The 17170-nt window shown below is 37.3% G+C and overlaps 1 long non-coding RNA gene across 2 annotated transcripts; it reads left to right on the top strand.

Moving 5' to 3' along the window:
- The first annotated feature begins 1160 nt into the window (after positions 1-1160).
- Positions 1161-13860, top strand: LOC137009108 (uncharacterized). Of its 2 annotated transcripts, none has more exons than XR_010892843.1 (7): positions 1161-1407; positions 1672-1771; positions 4730-4899; positions 6462-6566; positions 7649-7840; positions 9630-9709; positions 13238-13860. It is a non-coding gene; the product is annotated as an uncharacterized lncRNA (long non-coding RNA). The 2 variants fall into 2 exon arrangements; XR_010892844.1 differs by having other exon boundaries at positions 10475-13860.
- Positions 13861-17170: the final 3310 nt, after the last annotated feature.

Here is a 17170-nt window from a genome sequence, read left to right as displayed (position 1 = left end):
GCCGCTCCATTTGAAGGCAGGTGATGGTGATTTAACGGCAATCAGGGAACCGGCTTTACTGACGAAATGCGCGTGACAAAAGCATTCGATATATCGCCCAGTGAATACTAAAGAAGACCATGGTCTCTATATGTGAATTAATTATTTTGTAGAAATCTGTGGAGTATAAAACAATTGCATGAGTGTAAGGGAAGTCAGGAGTTGTCTTAATATATTTAAGGGTTTATTTTTTTTTTTTAATAAATATAAGTGCCCTTTTTTTTCCACTTGAGCCCCTGCCCCCCAAAACGTCTGTGCACGTCCCTGCGCCCAGCCCTAACCCAGCATGCTCATTGTTGTCTCGTTGTTGCTGCACAGGCTGTCTCTCCTCTAGCTGCTGAAAATAAAAAGTATGTTAGATTTATTAGAATGAATAGACCCACAAATAACGTTATCGTTAAACCAGTAAGTGGCGACAAACGAGAATATTTTGTTATAAACAACTCTAAATCATTGATTTGTCTGGTTCATTGTCATTACAAAGAATTTAAGTAAACAAATCGTGAAGTAATTAACTGTGTCTGATTAATCGTTTTATAAAGGTTTTATTGGATTTTCAATACGGTTCATATGAGCTTCAGGGAGGCCAGGCAGGGTCTAAAATTAACAAACACTCTACTACAGATGCCGTTTAACGAATATAAGTGATTATTCTGCCGTTTATAGCATTAAACAGTGAACGTTACACTTAAAATAACTAAAAAATATATATATATAAAACTGCGTCTCAGATTTTAACGTTACCTCAGACCGCCTCACGGGGACAGCGCTCGTGCGCAAACGTAATTTATTTATGAAATACATTTAGAAAACCAAAAACACTGCACTAACATTACTCATCACAAGTGATATTTAGTGTCACATGGGCAAAAACATGAATAAAAGTACATTTGCAGGGCTTACCTTTTACTCCGTGTCCGTCTGCTGGAAGTCGACCATTACAAATGTCCGTTTGACTTGCTACGCAATATCGCGTTCATTATCGAAGGCGATTCATCTGCGATATGAACGCAATATTGCGTAGCTTGTCAGTGAACTACGGTTCTGTCTATTAAATGGCGCTCCATTTGAAAGCAGGTGATGGCGATTTCGCGGTAATCAGGGAACCGGCTTTACTGACGAAATGCGCGTGACAATCGCATGCGATATATCGCCCAGCCCTACAGTGTAGTTTAACTTACCTGACTCGTGCAGAATTCTGGCCTGATGTTTGGTCCACCCTTTATCTGGCTGTGGTGCCTCCATCATCCTGACACTCTTCAGCAAACGGTCCAAGTCTTTGAATGGAGGCCACCACGATTGGCCATCTGAGTACCAGGACTTTGCTACAGGTCCAGTTGTCCCTTCTCCCACAAACTCCACTATCAGGTACATGTTTTTTTTTGTTTTTTTTTTTTTTTTTGGTGGTTTTTTGTTTAAGCTGCAACAACCTAGAGCCCCATAATGTTTAACGACATTCATTAAATATCAGTTGTTCATATGCATGATTCAGATATACAAAATACATCTAACAAAACAAAAAACTCATACATTCAAAAGGAAAAAGAATAATTATTGTGTGTGTAAAAGAGGAATTGAAACAAAATAACGGTCGTAAGGAACTAAGAAAGCTTTCCCCTCAATGTTCTCCAGCTTGCAGAAATTGGTTGTTCTTGAGAGGTCATCAACTCGATGAATACCAAGTGCCGAGGATGGAAGGGGATAGTCAAAAAAAAGTTCATGATTGTTGAAGGTACTGTAGGCCACATAAATTTCATCCCTCACTGAAATTATATTTTGCAGCTTTGAAACTTTACCGCCAATGTAAACAAAACTGTTAGCCTGGTCCAGTTTCAGAGTGTAAGAGCATGTTTTTATTTCTTTGTACTGTGAAGCTCCATGAAAAGATTCGGGTAGAGGGCCAGCTGTATGTAGTTTTCTGAGCAGCTGTGGGTTGTTTTTCTCTTTTTCTTTGCTGCACCTTTGCATTTCAGAGAACCTTCTTACAATCTGACTCAGTGGACATGTAGGTTTCCGCAGAAGTCTCTTCAGCTTGTGCAGGTGGTCCTCGTACTTGAAAGCGCTGAAGTTGTCAAGGACTCCGTGGTCCTTTGCATCTTCTGCAAGATGTACAAGACAGTGAACATTGTAGGACAGGAATTTGGGGCCGTATAGCTGTCCAAAGTGTGTGACAAATAGTCGCAGAATATCATTGGCATAGTCAATGTGATCTCCAATTAGGCTGTTATTGCTCAAGATGAAAATTCCAACAAAAAACAGCAGAAAGTTTTTGTACACCTCTGTGGTGAGTAGATCTTTTAGCATAACCGGGCCTGTGTACAATAAAAATTGTCTAAATTCAGTCGCTTTCCATCGATCTATTTCCCTCAGTGCCCTTGGTTTGCGTGCAAATTCCATGGGCACATTTTTCTGGGCACCAACCAATCTTTCTGTCAGAACAGAGACTTGGAATCCTGACAGCCTGGATGTGAGGGGACCCAGCCGAAGCCACAAGAGGAGAAGCCGCCTCATGACTCCAAGGCACACAAGGTGCATGTAATCAAGGGGAAATCCAGAGACCATGTCCAGTGAGGTTTCTTCCAAAGGTGAGGTGCCATGGTGGTGATCCGAATCGGTTTTATTTCTGAAACTCTCATCATTTCTAAGAGGCATGTCATTTCTGGGGAAGGTCATTCTATTCTCCAGGTAAACACCATCCTGAATGCACTTTTCGCACCCATGGTAGCCTGTGTGTCCTTTGACCTTTTTTAGAAATGCACGTGCAGGTGCGTCACAAACCATCGAGGTAATCTTTAGTGTTAACTTAACTCCCTCAAATTCAAAACCATTACCCAATTCTTTTATTTCACAGATAAAGTCTTGGAGATACTCATCCAGTGAGCTAGGTTTACCAGCACCACAAAATAAACCTATTGTCACCGGTTCCTCCTGCACCAAGTTTTGAACAGTTCCGAGAATAGGCCAGAATTGAGTTGCTGAACTCTTATAGAGAGGCAGACCATCAATGTTCACTTGGAGCTCCAAACTGCTCATGTTTCTCAGAATGTCCATGTTCTTGTAGAGTACCCCTGAAATAGATTGAAGAAGGCCAAAATGATAGTACTGGCCACCAGCCTTGTTCTGTATTTCAGATCTGTTGGAACGCACTGTTCCTAATAGTGTCCTGGCATCTTTTGGCAGATTCAAATCATGCTCACGGAGGATATGCAGTAATGAATTTAGTGCCACATGTGTTATTTTATGTTCTGTTGCCCAGGTTGCCAAGTCATCATCCAGGGAATTTGGATGCAGTTCAGACTCTGTGTCTGAGTCTGTGTTAGATTCACTACTATATAAAGCATGTGCCATGGTGCCGCATTCAGGCTCATCGATTTGGGACAGACAATCCATAAATTCGACATCATCATCATCATCAACGGTGCTGCTTGTCACTTTGCATGCTACCATACTCCTCCCTCTATGATGGTGATGATACTGCTTGCATTGACTGCAGTTGTTTGTCCACCTTCTCTCTGGCTTTTCTTCGCAATGTCCAGTACGATTGTTTTTTGCAAGCCATGGTGCTGAGACATTAACAAAACAAAGTACATTGTACTAACCTGCTAAATGCAGTGGTTCTCAACACCAGTTCTGGAAGCCCCTTGCATTGCACATTTTGGATGTCTCCATTAGTACATATGATTCAACTCCTATAATAGAAGCTCTAAACAGCACGATAGATGAGAGAGACATCCATAATGTGTAATTTTGTGGGTCCCCAAGATCGGAATTGAGAACCAATGGCTTAATGCATTAAAGTCAATGAGTGCATATGAGCACATACCTTGTTTTTGACAGTGTATACTGTGGCTACTGTCGTTGAGTGAGTGCTGTTGACTGTAGAGAACTTTCTGTAGTTGGGGAAAAAACATAACATTTAACTGTCAGTTTTGTCGTTTTATGTATTGAACCTAAATGTGTGCCTAGAAATTGTATACAAAAGTTTATTAAACCTGTGTGTGGTCACTACTTTTTAGATGTTTATTAATCCATTCAATTCAACTAGTTACTTTGTGACTAAATTTTAAGTCTAGGACAAGGTTGTCAGGTTTATCTCTACTTTTAACTAGTTGATGAATGTTGGTTGAGGGTTAAGAGAACTAAACTCTGAAGAATGGTTGGTAAAATGTCGTCATTGTAGTATTCCTTTGAATGTAAAAATATATTTTGATCTGCCAAATTTTATTTAATTTTATTGTCACGAGACAATGATTTTTAAGGACTTCTTTTTTTCTTTTTTATAAGTGCATTTAATTAAGCTTTTATAGTTATGTATACAAAATCATTTAGTCTTTAGTCTTTTTAGGGCCCAAGCTCAAAATGTGCAGGGCCCAGTTGTTTTCATGTAATTTGTCATATCACCAGAGCATATGAACAATCACATTTGGTATATTTAATATTTGAAGAGTTTTATCAACTTACTTTGTAGTAGTTTTATTAATTTACTTTGTAAATAAAGTTGTGGCTCATGTAAATCATGGCCAAGGGACATTTTTGACCAGTGGGTAAAACATAAGTTTGAATCGAGTGCCATTATAAAAGTCTGCAGGTGTTTGTTTCATTTAATTTTAATTTAACTTTCATGCAACAAAGTTAAAAATGATTTAAAAAAAAAAAAAAAAAAAAAGTGTTAATTTTATTTTCCTCACAGTTGCCTAAAAATGTTATATAAAGTCATGGAGCTAAAATATTTGTAAATACGTCATGGAGTGGGGTGTGGTTTAATTTCTGGGAAGCACGTGCCAATCACTCTTTCACTTGATTAGAGACGAGGTGACTCGCATGCATGCTATGCAGCACACTTTGCAGGTTTCATTACAGGTAGGTAAAGTAAGTACATTCTGTTTCATGGCATTATTTTCTTGTATAGTAAATGTTTTCGTGGTTATGGTCGGGGGAACGGGGCCAGCACATCCACTGAAGCCGGAGTTTCAGCATTAGGTAACCATTTTAACTACGCATGGCATGAACTAACGTTAGTGCAAGGGTGACCAATCCTGTTCCTGAAGGCCCACTGATCTGCAAAGTTTAGTTCCAACCCAAATTAAATCTGAAACGGCTAATCAATGTATTTCTAGGCATAATAGAAACTTCCAGGCAGGTGTGGAGACCAGTTGAAGCTAAACTGCAGGACCGAGTTTGGACCCTCTGAACTTGTCTACATAATGATTATCACATGTTCATATTGTTTGTTTCGTTAGTTTAGTGTTTATTAAACTTAACCAGTGCAAGCCTTTGTCATCCAGGCCGCTGCTAAAGCTTGTTACATTTCTCAGCGCTGATGGGCTAAACCAATCATAGTTATCGAAGCAGCTCAACGCTTCAAATTTCCCCGCCCCGCCCTGTGGTTGGATCATGTCGGTTAAATAGCGCTCATGTAAACAGGACGCTGTCAGTCAGCCACCGCTGTTTTCTCGGGGAGATTCAGGACCGCTTACGGTTTTTCGATGAGGTGATTATTGAATTTGTAACTATTATGGTATTTAGTTGTATCTATTATATTGTTAATTTCAACATGTTATGTCAAAAGGCTAATTAATACTTACCAACAACTTGCTGACGACAAACGGCTTAAAGCCGACTTAACCAAATAAAACTTTAAATATGTAAAAAACGAACTGGCAATTAATAATAAATAGGAACGCTATATATACAAATGTTAGTATTTACAGATTACTGAGGTAAATTGCGAAAGAAATGTTGATGGGTCAATAGGTCGAGTGTACTATAGTAAATCAACGGTCATCTGATATGAATGAATAACGGTCATCTGATACAAATGGCTTGTGGTCACGTGATTTATGAATGGCCGCGCGACGTGTCACTGAGCTGGATGCAGGAACCCCTATGGCACGTAATAAGCGTTTAGTAATGTTACTGTATTTATAAAGCTTATTAAATGTTTCTTCTCCACACATCCACTGGAGAATCATACTCGTATGATTTTTTTTTTTTGTGTGTGTTTATTTATTTTTTAATGTATTATATATTATGTCATTAATATAATATATTGTTTATACCTTTGTTATAGGTGGTTGTTCACCCCATGCATTTTCTTTGCTCGTCTGTTTTGTTTTTCGTATGTTATGTAATTTAGTAATTTTTTATGAGATTTTCATTTTCATGAGATTTTCATATTTAATGACTTGCTTAAAGTAGATTCTTTTAAGGAGGTTCAACTTTCTGACATCAGGTCAAATATCTTATTTTTCCAGGCATTTCTGATTCTAATTTTTCATAAATGTAGCACGAATGTTGTTTATATATGCTGATAGAAATTAAGTTCCTAAATTTCATTTATGAAAGCATTAAGCCATTAGAGGTCTTGTACTTGAAACTTTGCCATCTGTTTTATTAATGTTTTTTCTGCTTACCTGATTCAGAAATCTGGCCTGATGTTTGGCTGTGGTGCCTCCATCATCCTGACACTCTTCGGACTTTGAATGGAGGCCACCATTGGCCATTTGAGTACCATCGTTTTGCTACAGGTCCAGTTGTCTCTTCTCCCACAAACTACATTTTCATGTCCTATATATTTTTATTTTTAACTGCAACAACAATGACTGTATTTTATCCACCGATTTTCACCGTACAAGAGGAAACTGTTCAGGTGGTCCAAAAATTATAGATCAGTGTATCTGTTATATGGTTTGAGTTCTGCTAACTTTTGTTCCTCACAGTTCATTAGTGTGTTGTGGTGGCTGTGGAAAGAGACAAGCCACTGATAGAACAATCTTCATCATAAAAATATCCTGTCTGGGAACATTCTGGCTTTATAACGTTTCAACAGCAATGGTGAAAAAACATGGACAAAACAGTCACTCTTTGTAAACTTTGTTTGATACGAGTGTTTGATTATTCAATTTCTGTATCTGAAAACTACTGTTAAGACCATAAAATCTGAAAAGCACTGCTTTGTTTATTTCATTTAATTTATATTTTTGCTTTATTTATTAGTGCTACTGCTTGTACTTTGATTATTTGTACTTTTCTTTTTTATTTGACAGCAGTCTTTTCTTTTTTTAACATAGCACATACCGAAGAATACCGAAGCAGTGACTACGGTGACTCAACCATGATACAGACCAAAATTTGAACCATTACACCCCTTGTACATGTATAAATATTTTGCACCTTGTTTTTCCTTACACCATGTCTACACCAGACAGCAGCATTTCAAATGTGTCAGATAGCAAAAGCACTGTTAGGCTAATCAGACATGTCCTGTGCTTTATTGTCATTCATGCATGTTTTTTTTATTGCTCTAACATAAGTAGCTTTGCGTAACTTTTAAGTAGTAATCTTGGGTGTCTACCTTCCACCACCAAACTTCTTCCCACATGTAGACTATTGTATACATGAATGTTTTATTTTATTAGGGCTGCAACCATGGATTAATTTAATAATATTTTAAGTATATTTGAAAAGCAGGTTATCATTCCCAGTGTTCAAATTGAATGTGGTGTGATCATCTGTGATTCTATTGTAGCACATCCATGCTACCTCAGCTAAAGGTAAGGTGCGCTGTCACTGTTTTCCTGGTGTTCATGTTCTCGATGTTGCTGCGCAGGTATCCACGATCCTGAATGGTGACAAGAGCATCGGAGCTTTAGTGCTCGGGGGTGAACGACATCAGGCTGTGGCAGACGGAGGTTCTGAAGAGGGTCTTCAAGAGCCTGATCGCAACAGTATGCAGCACATCGCCTGCAACAAGGATCATCGTGTCCGGAAAGCTTCTGACATACTGACGAGAACATGAAAGGTTCAGTAGATTGTTTGCTTTAAATTAATGTTAATGTCTTGGTGTAATGAACAGAAGCTGCTCTTTGTAAATAATTAGAATCTTTTCTGGGAGCGACCTAGGCTCTTCCGTGCTGATGGGCCTTTATGGACGAGGAGAGGCTGATTAATTGTAGACATTTTAGAATAGCATTTTTATGACAGTCTTAGTTACTCAAGGAAGATCATTTAAAATCAAGCTAAAACATCACTCAGTAAGTCACAAAAATATTAAACAAAAATGAATGAAACAAGGTATGTGTTTTTGGTTTTAACGGGATAGTTCACCCAAAAATGAAAATTCTGTCACTCACTTACCTTCAACAACAACAACAACAACAACAAGGTAAGTAAATGACAGAATTTTCATGTTTGGGTGAACTATGCTCTTCTTCTGCGTCAGCGCTTTGTGAGTGTGAAAGAGCACACAAACGGAGATCAGGGACACGTTCAAGTTCAAACCGCTGCGCAACATTTTGCTATGGTTTTCATGTTGAACAACATGTTTCTTGGAAACGGTGTGCAACGGGGTTTGACGTTTCCTCTTGATTGGTGGGTGTGTCAAATGTCAGCCCAATCAGCAGCAACATGTAAACCACGCGGTATTAAAGGGACAGCTCACACAATGGGTCCAAGTAAAGTCTTTAAAAATGTGTCCGCTGCAGCTCGGTATTCACAACAATTGAAGATATTAGAAGACATGTTTGTCATAGGATTTTTATAGTAAAAATATAGCATATCAGTCCTTCAAAAGGAACACAAAGAATGAAAGAAAAAAATTAAGATTTTTAGAAAAAGAAAACAAAGAATCCTGAAAGTATCACAGGTTATAAAATATTAAGCAGCTCAACTGTTTCCAACATTGATAATAAATAGGCATATCAGAATGATTTCTAAAGGATCATGTGACACTGAAGACTGGAGTAATGATGCTGAAAATTCAGCTTTGATCACAGGAATAAATTAAGTATATTAAAATAGAAAACCATAATTTTAATTTGTAATATTTCACAATATTTGTTTTTTCTGTATTTATTATGAAATGAATGCAGTCTTAATGAGCATAAACTCAAACTCAAAATTAAAAATGGTAATGTTTCCAAACTTTTAGGTAGTGTAGGTTAATCCTGAAAATTATGAAAATACATTTTAAAATGTACATATATAATTTTTCTTTCTTTTTTTTTCTTTTTTTAAATCACTTTCCACAATTTAAGTGGAACACAATGCAGTTGAGTTGGGTCTTGATAGCCCTTTCTTTTGCTTTGTTGCGAGGCCATTCATTTTTTTGTAGGTCATGGTGAAACCATGCATCACTACACAGGAAAAAAAAGTTTACAGTTTCATGGAAGTTACACCTGTAGTTTGTGCAAAGCGCTGTGGGGTGTAGGAAAAATGTAGACAAACCTATGGAAATTATGAAAGATGGTAGCTTAAAAACACATTTAATATAAATATAAATTCAAAGCAAACTGCCATAGCTTCATAACAAAAAGTAATAATGTTATCATTTTATTCTTTTACTTATCTAACACAGTTAATACAGTGGATCTCTAATGGCACGTTGGTTTGATTTATAGAATACTCACAGACTCCATGGTTTGTTGCTTCTCCACTAAAAGAACTTGATTCTACAGTTTTTTTTGTTTTCCTTTTAGCGCGTGTGTGTGTGTGTGTGTGTGTGTGTGTGTGTGTGTGTGTGTGTTATATCTATTCCTTTCATACATGAGTGATGTGTCTGGGACTTTGTTTTTTTTTTCTCCCCCTTCTAGTCTCTTTGATTCTGCCGCCTTGGGTGCACCAGCTGTGGAAACCTGACCTGGTGAGGACCCTCTTATCACACTTGCACAAGGTAATGAATTAAAGATACTGTTAGTCAGTGCATGGTTTTTGTTGGTGCTGTTGTTTTTTGTTTTGTTTTGTTAAAAAGATTATGAAAAATAAAGTTGATACATTTAATTTATGGAAGCATTAAGCCATGGGAGGTCATGTACTAGTGACTTAACCATTTGTTTTATTAATGTTTATTTACAGTGCATTTTATTCTGCTTGCCTGACTCACGCAGAATTCTGTCCTGTTGGCAAAATAGGCCATGTTAAAATCTAAATACTCGAAACACATTGAATCTCAGAGCTCGCTTAACATTCCGACGCGACCCGCTGCTGAGAGTGGCGTTTCGATAGAATATGTACTGCACACTTTCAAAAAAAAAAAAGTCATCAAATAGACTGACTTTCTGTTGTTAAATACTTTAGAAATTAAAAACTGCTATACTGTGAACCTTTAAAACATATACACCTAAAGAATCCTGCAGTCACTTTACTGTTTTCCCTGTATTTAGATTGCACAAAATAGTGATTGTGATATAAATGCAAATTATTTTTTTTTTGTCAGGTTTTATGCATATGGTTGTTCTTTATGACTTTTTTTTCTAAAATTAGATTCTCTTTCTAAAGATTCTCTTTACCCTCTCCCCAGAAATATTGCAATATATCGCCTTTCTTACAGTATCGCAATGTATCACAATATATTGGATTGTGGCGCGTATCGCCAGATTCTTGGCAATACACAGCCCTACTGTCATTCATGCCCTCACAGCTCTGTTCTCCTTCACAGATACGTGCTGCACTCTTTATTGCCTTTCACGGGATTGCTCTCACGCTCCGTCTGGATGAGTTTTGATGAGAGCCCACGTTTGAGCTTTCTTCAGGACAGCCACTTCTATTCACATGAGCAGATGACAGCTCTTTACTGAGACGGAATTTTGAACTATCCCATATTTACATACCACTATATAAACCAGTGTTTCCCCAACTACTGTGTTCAAATTCCAAAAAAATAAGTAAAAAAATAAATGCTACAAATAAGAATATATCACGCCGTTGGGCCGAAACCTCGTATCTCTATATTTCATCATTGTAACAGTTATGAGCTAATAAAATTAATGCTATTGGTCATCTGTTAAAGTTTGGAGTCAGAGATCTCTGCTTGTTTGCAGTGCAAGGGTAAAATAAAGAACTGAGGTTTGCGTAAGTGCAGGCTTTTCCTTACTCAAGAAAAACTGTCCATTTATAGTGTTTTTTTGTATTTGAAGAGCCGAGAATAATCTTTGTCTTTGCCATCTAGTTGAAGCATACGGTTTTAAATATCCTTTGTTGTAGCGCTTGATCATATCATGAGGTTTTGATCATGAGATTTCAACAATGAAACCGAGTGCCCATAAGCTACAATAAACTTTATCATGTATGTTGATGAAAACGTAATGGGATGTCTCAGATGCTGTTCCCGTGACGGATTACATATCTGGCTCATGGTAGCTAACAAAAACAGGGAGGCCACACTCAAGTTGACTCAAAAATATTTATTTAAAGAAGAAACACATAATAAACTAACAAACAAAAATAACAATAATTCAATATTAAAATGCTCACCAGCTTTACGCAATTGATCTTTCGTGAGACCTTCCAATTTTTTTCCTCCATCGGCGCAGCTAAAAAACTCGTAACTTATCCATTATAAACTATTTTCGATTTCAACAAGAAGAGTTAGAAATTAATGAAAACAATCGAATCGCCCCATTTTCTTCATTTTCTTTTTGGTTTTTGGTTCATAGGATAGTGGCAGAGGTTGCGAAGTGCAAGATGAAACTTTTTTTTTATTATCATTATTATTATTAGAAAAAGAGTAGGTTTACATAGATTTGCCTCATAAAATTAACAAAACAAACTCAAACCCTAACCTCTTCAATGTGCCCACATGCAGCTCAGCTGCCACCACAAGCAGTCTACCCGCGTCCGACACAAACACAAAAAACAAAAAATTAAAATTAGAAACAGCGTTAACCGCTCTTTAACTAATACGAGGCTAACTTTTACAAAGTAAACCTACTAATCACATTTCAATGAATCAAGCACAAGCAACACCATGACAACTTACCCCAGACCAAATATTCAATAATAATAAATTTACTTACTTGATCTCTTATCTCCAACACAAGAAAAAGGAAAAAAAAAAAAAGTCTCTCCCCACAGCTTTGAAATCTACTCAATCAAGAACAATCAAAATTACTGATTATTTCTTTCAGTTACTCCGAGACGAGCCCCCACATGTTACATACTACCTGGCTCATGGTAGCTAACAAAAACGGGGAGGCCATGCTCAACTCAAGTTGACTCAAAAATATATTTATTTAAAGAAGAAACACATAATAAACTAACACATAATAAACTAACAAACAAAAATAACAGTAACACAAACTGGTGCTGGAGAGAGATCAAGTCCAAATGAAGCAGGAACCCAAGCGCAGATCCAACGATCTCTAGAAAGACAGATCCTTTTATCAGTCCACTCATTATAGGCAACCTGTTACACCTGTTACTTGACTCCACCCTGCAAAACAAAGACAAACACAGACACAACAGAATCTAGAACGCCACCTAAAGGCGACCAGGTTCCGTTTCGGGAACAGATGTTACCCTTATCCGTAACAGATAATATACCTTTCATTCACTGGTCAAAACCTTGTAACTCCATTTGAGCTTGATTTTCATAAAATGATAATATTATGGCACATGCAAGTGTTTGACCATAGCTATATAAAGCCACAACAGTGTTAAATTAAATAGGTATCTGTCTGACAGCGACAATATGTAAATTCATTTTTAAGCCGGGCACACATTTAACAACTAGCTAAAACATTCTAAGACTGTGCTCAACACACAGCGATTGTTTCCTGCTCCTGAAGCAGATTTATATACTTTCACATGGAATTTGAACACCGACTGTAATTGCAGACTGAACGCAACTGGCTCTGACTGGACGCGTTTGAGCGCAATCAGTCATATCAATTTACGTTCATAATCAGCCTTACAATCATTAGGTGTGTCCCCGGCTTTATTAGGGCTGCACGATTTGGAGAAAAAATGTAATTGCGATTTTTCTTTTTTTTTTCTTTCCTCTTTTCCCTCTCCTGGTTAAAATTGAGATTTTTATAAAACAAATTGAAAAAAGTTAACATTACCAGGCTTGTTTTGCTTGTTTGTAGGGCTGCACAATTTGGCCTGAAATTTTGTGCTAATATATTAACTATTTTTATTTATTATCATTATTGCTAAATAAAAATATTAAACCTTATAAGAAATATTACTGTTGTAATAACTTTCATTAAAGTACTTAGCATTAGTATTTAATTATAAATATAACTATAATAATTAGAAAATATTTAAAATTATTGTATGTTGTGCATGTTGCTGCCTTGTACATGGTGTTCACTGCCCAATATTGTTTGTGAGAAATAAGTATTTTAACCCACAGTAAACTTGTACATTTCCTTATAAAATGCTCTAACATTTTTTTCTATTTCTTTTCTCCACCAAACAGCTTTGGAGATGGTTCAGCCTAGATGCACAGATCTACCGCTGGCCCAGCTTCATTCCCACATTTGGCACCAAAGATTCATTAAGTGCAGTCCATAACCAGTGTCTGCACCTTGTCCATTGCAAATGTTATGGATTGTTCTTTTAGAGCTCATTATAATCTTTATTTGCATAGATGCAAACTCCTCACCTTTCAGTGAGAACTCACCTTTTTGAGATCAAAATAGGTCACCAATGGGATTTGTATAGATCCAATGATCTTACAATGGTACTTGTGAACTTATTAGGGTAAATAAAGAACTGGTTGTTTCAGTAAGTACTGTACAGTGTTTTCTTTACTCTTTACTTTAAAATTACTATGTCTACAATGGGTAATGTTTTATGTATTTGAGGTCTGAGATGTGGCAAACAGCATTGCCATCTAATCAGCCAATATTGTCTTTAAATATCCTGCATAGCACTTTGTCTTTTATAACATGAGATTTGAACCAAATGTTGATTTTGGTAAAATGCTGCAACAATTTAAATTTTTTTTTTTCATGAAAAATGATAGTTTTGGACATATAGGGTAATAAAGAATAACTACAAATGAGCATGTAAAGCAAATAAAAAAAAAATCTGTGCCCAGCCCCACGCAATGTTCTCACCTTTTTTTTTCCCCCCTTACCTGTTTGCATCCCTGTTATTTGAGACTGGTATTATGTAGAGGCTGTTGTGAGTAAAGTTCACCCCCTTGTGAAACAGTTTCCCTTATTTGTGAGAATATTTTACCTTCATGCTCTCAGGAGTTCCTACATTAAAGTGTCTTTTTATTATTACTATTTTTTTTTATTATTGAAATATTGCTTTAGTGTTCAATCAACTTTGGGACATAATCAACTCTGGGAAGTTAGTATCATTAATTCTGTAAGGCGCTTTGAATCAAATGAATATTTGTATAGCGTGTTTCCTCCAAAGGCTGCTTTCTCATTCCTCAAACATCAAAAAGGGTCACCTTTGGCTTGCTCATTGGAGTTTGTAAGCATCATTATTTGGAACAAAATATGAAAATGGCTCGGTGTTACACTATTTCAGTGCATGGCAGAGAGTCGAAGAACCACCTGACACAAAGCCATGGATCACCCCCTAATACAGAGCATGGTAGGCTTTGAGGGGTCAAATTCATGCTTTCTGCATAACGAAATTATGTGAACCACAATAAGCAGGCAGAATTACAGTTAGCTTGAAACGAGCTTTACGCTGGCAATTTTTTTTTGCATGTATTTTTATTTTTTTTTCTTATGAGGGATCAAACAAAGGGATAGATGAACAAACTGTTGTACATTATGGGTTAGAGCTTGTATTTTTATTAGTATTTTAATTTATATATTCTGATTTGTAACCAGAAGCACCCTTTGCAAATCATTTAAAGCATTTTAAAAATTAAATCCATGAATGCAGTGCTTATCATGAGTGCCTTTTTGATAATTCTGAGCCAAAAGCAAAAAAGCTTTTTAAGTGTAAGTGCAAAATGTAAAACTAAATGTATCAGTGAAACTGCATTTATCAATGCAGAATCTTCAGGCTTAACTGTACATTTTTTACAAGTTACGTAGGCTACTCGTTGGGGAAAATGCAACACAAATATGAATTCGATGCTTGTCAAATTGTATGTAGATATAATTATTTCCGTGACTACACTGGATGCGTGCGGCGCGATGCGATTAAAGAATAGACACCGCTTTGTCACGTCCATGCAGACATCTGCTGATCTGTTCCGGCGCTGCATGGCTGCACGTAATTTCAAATATTGAAGATTCATCGTATTGACGTCGTATAGAGGTATGGACGACGGCTCATTAACCACTAAAAACGGAAGATGGAAGACGGATTTCAAATATTGAAGATTCATCGTATAGACGTCGTATAGAGGTAAGGACGACGGCTCATTAACCACTAAAAACGATCGATCGAACGCGATGTTTACCAGACGTTACGATCTTTCAAAGACGTCTCCGCGACGTACGTGTGCTATCTGGGTAGTAGCGGCAATTTAGCACTTAAGTAAAGTTGGTTTTATATTTGCACATTCAGACTTCTGATAAATTCAGACTTTCCAATAAATGTGCAATAAATTAATGTTTGCGAATTTTAAGCAGCGACATGATATTGACAACCAACGATTGTCAACAACATTTTTCACAATCGATCAAAATAGGCAAGTATTGTTTTAATGGCATATTTACTTGTCCACTGAATGTCCACTGAATGTCCAATGTAGTGTGACTGACAAGGCTATTGAATACGGATGTCCGAATGTGCGAATATAAAACCAACTTTACCGAAGTCAATTTAGCGCGGTAATGCCGGCCGGGTTTTGCTAGCTTGCAGGTGGTCTAGTATCAACGGCTAAAATCATGCAAAAAGTTTTACAACTTACCAGATTGTCCGATTTCCTCGCTTATCCTCCTCAGGCAAGGTCCTTTTTATTCCTGTCTCGATAAAAATATGATGCTACATCGTACAATTCAGGGTGGCCACACACCGCAACTATTAACTTGTCCTCCATCTTTGTTCTGGTCTCCAGTGCACCGCTGATCACGTCATAAACACGTAACTCCCAAAGCAGAGTCCCTGATTGGTTAACGCGCCGCGAATTTACGCCAAAGTTCAGATTTTTCAACTCGGGCGTTTGGGCGTCAGACGCTTAATTCGCGCGTCAGCCGCGTGAACGCTCAATTCGCGCCGCAGGACCTCTAGACGCGCGTTTGCATTGACTTAACATGTAAATCAGACGCCTTACACAGAACGGCATGCATCTTGCGGAAGAACATTGTAGCCGGAGCTACTTCTCTCTGTTTATGTCGATGACGAGTCACGCAGGTATTTGTGCTACTCCGCAGCGGTTCATACCAGACTGGTCTAAAATAGTCCGAATGTAAACACTATCTAGGTGTACCATAATGATTCAGGGTCCAACAAAAACACGGTTTAGAAAATGTATTCATGTTGTACATTCATTGTATAACTTTTGTAAATTTTGAACACAAAAAGTTACATATCTGGAAAGTTATCAGGAGACCAATGGACCACGTCGCTACAACGTTCTCCGTGGGATTAACCAGCGACGTCTTTTGAGAACGTGCCCGCGACGTTTCTGGAACGTTAGCCAAGATTCTTAAAAAAAAAAAAAAAGGAACTACCACGACGTCCTCACAACGTTGTCATTCAGTAAACCTCTTGTTCACAAACATATGAATAATCACAATTTATTAAAATGTTAGGTAGTTTTGCTGGCAAATATTTTATGAATATGTAGGTATATCTTAAATATAAATAAAACGATTTTTTAAATGTCGATTCATTTAAAAAGCTTGAATCAATTAAATTTACTCATAATATCCAAATGCCATATTAACAAACATAATGTTGGCTTAATGCAATATCTGGAAAGTTATCAGGAGACCTATGGACCACGTCGCTACAACGTTCTCCGTATTAACCAGCGACGTCTTTTGAGGACGTGCCCGCGACGTTTCTGGAACGTTAGCCAAGATTCTAAAAAATGGAACATTACCACGACGTCCTCTAAACGTTGTCATAAAGTAATGTCACGCTGACCAAATGACGACTAACTGACGACGTGTCCTGTGTTAGCTGGGTGCTTACTATGTGGGCGCGCGCGCCTACATTGACGGTATTGAAATCCGTCTGCCTGCATCTGTTGAAAAGTGAAAAGAAAAAACACGAATTAGATTCTCTTTTATGTACAATTCCCTTTTCTATCCAGGTTGTCGTCGTTGAACGTTTTGAACTCAACGAACTAAGTTTTCGATTACCCATTAACGTTCACATCTACGGATGATGCCTCTATAACGTTACGGCTCGTGTTTTTGTTTAGTGTTTTTCGTTAAGGCAACCACCCAGCAAACACAATAACGTTGTAAAAACGTTTTTT

Source organism: Chanodichthys erythropterus, chromosome 20 (assembly GCF_024489055.1).
Source record: "Chanodichthys erythropterus isolate Z2021 chromosome 20, ASM2448905v1, whole genome shotgun sequence".
Lineage (NCBI taxonomy): Eukaryota > Metazoa > Chordata > Actinopteri > Cypriniformes > Xenocyprididae > Chanodichthys > Chanodichthys erythropterus.
The sequence above is the reverse complement of the archived record's forward strand: the minus strand, read 5'-3'. Positions and strand labels throughout refer to the sequence as shown.